This window comes from Schistocerca cancellata, unplaced genomic scaffold (genome assembly GCF_023864275.1).
Source record: "Schistocerca cancellata isolate TAMUIC-IGC-003103 unplaced genomic scaffold, iqSchCanc2.1 HiC_scaffold_240, whole genome shotgun sequence".
Taxonomy (NCBI): domain Eukaryota; kingdom Metazoa; phylum Arthropoda; class Insecta; order Orthoptera; family Acrididae; genus Schistocerca; species Schistocerca cancellata.
In genome coordinates this window covers 7,501-12,500 of record NW_026046262.1, presented here as the reverse complement: position 1 = coordinate 12,500, position 5,000 = coordinate 7,501, and the positions used below count along the sequence as shown (strand labels likewise).

The 5,000-nt window shown below is 53.0% G+C and overlaps 1 non-coding gene across 1 annotated transcript in view; it reads right to left on the bottom strand.

The window, feature by feature from the left end:
• Positions 1-796, bottom strand: part of LOC126113145 (small subunit ribosomal RNA) — a 1,909-nt gene extending 1,113 nt beyond the window's left edge. Inside the window, exon 1 of the ribosomal RNA XR_007524729.1 lies at positions 1-796. This exon is cut by the window's left edge and continues 1,113 nt beyond it. This is a non-coding gene — a ribosomal RNA (small subunit ribosomal RNA).
• Between the last annotated feature and the right edge of the window lie 4,204 nt (positions 797-5,000).

Genomic DNA, 5,000 nt, shown 5'->3' with positions numbered 1-5,000 from the left:
GGATTTCAACGGGGTCCGCCTCGGGACGCACGAACACGCACGAGGCGGTCGCACGCCTTCGGCTCGCCCCACCGGCAGGACGTCCCACGATACATGCCAGTTAAACACCGACGGGCGGTGAACCAACAGCGTGGGACACAAATCCAACTACGAGCTTTTTAACCGCAACAACTTTAATATACGCTATTGGAGCTGGAATTACCGCGGCTGCTGGCACCAGACTTGCCCTCCAATAGATACTCGTTAAAGGATTTAAAGTGTACTCATTCCGATTACGGGGCCTCGGATGAGTCCCGTATCGTTATTTTTCGTCACTACCTCCCCGTGCCGGGAGTGGGTAATTTGCGCGCCTGCTGCCTTCCTTGGATGTGGTAGCCGTTTCTCAGGCTCCCTCTCCGGAATCGAACCCTGATTCCCCGTTACCCGTTACAACCATGGTAGGCGCAGAACCTACCATCGACAGTTGATAAGGCAGACATTTGAAAGATGCGTCGCCGGTACGAGGACCGTGCGATCAGCCCAAAGTTATTCAGAGTCACCAAGGCAAACGGACCGGACGAGCCGACCGATTGGTTTTGATCTAATAAAAGCGTCCCTTCCATCTCTGGTCGGGACTCTGTTTGCATGTATTAGCTCTAGAATTACCACAGTTATCCAAGTAACGTGGGTACGATCTAAGGAACCATAACTGATTTAATGAGCCATTCGCGGTTTCACCTTAATGCGGCTTGTACTGAGACATGCATGGCTTAATCTTTGAGACAAGCATATGACTACTGGCAGGATCAACCAGGGAGCTGCGTCAACTAGAGCTGAGCAGCCGGCCGCCCGGGAGTGTGTCCCAGGGGCCCGCGCGAACACGCAAGCGTCCGCTCAATTATTCTGCAAACAGGAGGAGGCTGAGCTCCCCTGCACAATACACCTCGAAACCCTCTCAGGTCCCGGCGGCGCGCAGCGCCGTCCTAAGTACTTGGTCGGGTTCGAGAGAGGCGCAATCGCCCGGAGTTAGGCGAGTAGACGCTTTAGGTGCGACCACCCGTGCTCCCAACTGAGCTTGCCGCTGCCGACAGAGGCCCGGGAGCGTGCTGTCGTGGCATTGCCGGCGGGAGACAACACGCGCCACCTACGGTGACCGGCAGCTCCAACGCCAGCGCCACAGAAGGGCAAAGGCCCCACATGGGTGCCGAAGCGAACTCTCCCAGCACAGCGCACGTGCCAACACGTCTGCACAACTGCGATACAAACCACCAGCGAGAACCGCTGGGGCGACCGAGCAGCAGACGGCGTCGCGGCGCCGAGTGCCGGGCGGCGGCGCATCCTCAACGCACACAGTCCTCAGTCGGACCAGCACACTGCAGATGTCCACCGCGCTTCGCACCGGGCCCGCGAGGACCCACTTTGGCCGCCCGGCGCCGCGCGCAGGGTGCCCCGGCGCGCAGCTGCGCCGCCTGCCGCGTCCGTCGGCCGGCGCGCCTGCCACTGGGCGCCCCCACCAGCCGGCTGTAGCGCGTGCGCCCACGCACCGCGCGGCCAGCACGCCGGGCGGCCCCCCCTCACCGGCCGGGGACGGTCCCACCCAGCCACCGCCGCGTATCGCTTCACACACAGATTTGCCCTTACTGATTTACCTCCAGCAACAACAACCGCACCACAATGGGTTTACCAGTTGTTCATTTGCGTAACGTCACCAGCAAACGTAGACGTCCATCCCAGTTTGCAAATGCAACGATTATTGCATACCTGTCTGTTAGGTGTCACGACACACTACGTCTGCCCACATACACGCAACAAAATGTGCACGACTAGAGAACACGTGGGAGGTGGCCCCCTACGTATGCGATGTCCATTACGAGACCGACTGTCAACCAGCATCTGTACCATGTCGCAGATGTGGAACGCGGTGCACCATGCTATCACACTGTGTGAGAAGAGACGACTACGTTTGAATACACGCGCCACTACATCAACAGACGGCTCATGCTGATCGCCATCCAGGGCGTCCGTTAATCCCACACGTCTCTATGGCGTACCACACTGCAATGTAGCTGTTATGGGGAGACGGCACGTGGCTGAGTGCACAACATTTGGACCGTATGGTTCGCTGTTGTTGGGCGCAGTCGTTGTACGGTCACACATGTGCCACAGCGTATCATGCAGTACATACGGACCTATGTGCAGTACAATGTGAGGGTTAAGCTTACGACATCAGCGGACAGTGGACACAGGCCGTACCACGACGTAGACTGAGCGCTTCGACATGCGAATGCCAGTGAACAGCTGCGAAGGGCATTGAACACGCAAGCACCTGAACGACCAGCGTGCGAAGGCAGGGGGGAGGGTGGGGGCGATGTACATCCTGCAGTCGTCCACATTACAGTGTACAGCGGGAGCATGTAAAAAGTAAGCAACACTTGCGAAGTGTTGAACATGAAACGATACACAAGAGGGTGGGCGGTGCGAGTAGCGAACTATATTCAGAGGGTTGTGGTTAGACAACACTGGATTAATGTAACGTGTCATATGCCAATTACAGAGCAGGTTAAGGCACAACTTGGGTTAGGTTAAGGCACAACGTGGGTTAGGTTAAGGCACAACTTGGGTTAGGTTAAGGCACAACGTGGGTTAGGTTAAGGCACAACGTGGGTTAGGTTAAGGCACAACGTGGGTTAGGTTAAGGCACAACGTGGGTTAGGTTAAGGCACAACGTGGGTTAGGTTAAGGCACAACGTGGGTTAGGTTAAGGCACAACGTGGGTTAGGTTAAGGCACAACGTGGGTTAGGTTAAGGCACAACGTGGGTTAGGTTAAGGCACAACGTGGGTTAGGTTAAGGCACAACGTGGGTTAGGTTAAGGCACAACGTGGGTTAGGTTAAGGCACAACGTGGGTTAGGTTAAGGCACAACGTGGGTTAGGTTAAGGCACAACGTGGGTTAGGTTAAGGCACAACTTGGGTTAGGTTAAGGCACAACTTGGGTTAGGTTAAGGCACAACTTGGGTTAGGTTAAGGCACAACTTGGGTTAGGTTAAGGCACAACTTGGGTTAGGTTAAGGCACAACTTGGGTTAGGTTAAGGCACAACTTGGGTTAGGTTAAGGCACAACTTGGGTTAGGTTAAGGCACAACGTGGGTTAGGTTAAGGCACAACGTGGGTTAGGTTAAGGCACAACGTGGGTTAGGTTAAGGCACAACGTGGGTTAGGTTAAGGCACAACGTGGGTTAGGTTAAGGCACAACGTGGGTTAGGTTAAGGCACAACGTGGGTTAGGTTAAGGCACAACGTGGGTTAGGTTAAGGCACAACGTGGGTTAGGTTAAGGCACAACGTGGGTTAGGTTAAGGCACAACGTGGGTTAGGTTAAGGCACAACGTGGGTTAGGTTAAGGCACAACGTGGGTTAGGTTAAGGCACAACGTGGGTTAGGTTAAGGCACAACGTGGGTTAGGTTAAGGCACAACGTGGGTTAGGTTAAGGCACAACGTGGGTTAGGTTAAGGCACAACTTGGGTTAGGTTAAGGCACAACGTGGGTTAGGTTAAGGCACAACTTGGGTTAGGTTAAGGCACAACTTGGGTTAGGTTAAGGCACAACTTGGGTTAGGTTAAGGCACAACTTGGGTTAGGTTAAGGCACAACTTGGGTTAGGTTAAGGCACAACTTGGGTTAGGTTAAGGCACAACTTGGGTTAGGTTAAGGCACAACTTGGGTTAGGTTAAGGCACAACTTGGGTTAGGTTAAGGCACAACGTGGGTTAGGTTAAGGCACAACGTGGGTTAGGTTAAGGCACAACGTGGGTTAGGTTAAGGCACAACGTGGGTTAGGTTAAGGCACAACGTGGGTTAGGTTAAGGCACAACGTGGGTTAGGTTAAGGCACAACGTGGGTTAGGTTAAGGCACAACGTGGGTTAGGTTAAGGCACAACGTGGGTTAGGTTAAGGCACAACGTGGGTTAGGTTAAGGCACAACGTGGGTTAGGTTAAGGCACAACGTGGGTTAGGTTAAGGCACAACGTGGGTTAGGTTAAGGCACAACGTGGGTTAGGTTAAGGCACAACGTGGGTTAGGTTAAGGCACAACGTGGGTTAGGTTAAGGTAGAAATTGCGTTACATTGCGGTACAAATTGCGTTACATTGCGGTACAAATTGCGTTACATTGCGGTACAAATTGCGTTACATTGCGGTACAAATTGCGTTACATTGCGGTACAAATTGCGTTACATTGCGGTACAAATTGCGTTACATTGCGGTACAAATTGCGTTACATTGCGGTACAAATTGCGTTACATTGCGGTACAAATTGCGTTACATTGCGGTACAAATTGCGTTACATTGCGGTACAGATTGCGTTACATTGCGGTACACATTGCGTTACACATTGCGGTACACATTGCGTTACACATTGCGGTACACATTGCGTTACACATTGCGGTACACATTGCGGTACACATTGCGTTACACATTGCGTTACACATTGCGGTACACATTGCGGTACATTGCGGTACACATTGCGGTACATTGCGGTACACATTGCGTTACATTGCGGTACACATTGCGTTACATTGCGGTACACATTGCGTTACATTGCGGTACAAATTGCGTTACGAATTTGGTTAAGTTAAGGTGCAAAATGGGTTAGGTTAAGGTGCGAAATGGGTTGGATTACAGTACACAACGTGGTAAGAGAGTGTGTTGGGGGGGGGGGGGGGCCGAGGTTCGTTGGTAGTGATCATTGTAAGTGAATGTCTGAGGCAGCTTCAGTATGTCACAGCAGTTATGTCTCGTCAGGATGCGCTTTTCGCTCGTGACTGGAGGCGCGCCGCGTCTGTGGTTGCGGCAAGGGAGCGGCAGACCTGTGTGATTCATTCCTGCCATTGTTTCTGTGCCGTAACAGGAGGCAGTGTGGTGGTGTTGGGTGCACCCCTGTGTAGGACATGTGTGGGTGTTGGTGGCTTATCTGAGCAATTGTGGATGTCGGACGGGTGGGATATTCTATTTTAGAATTGGACCC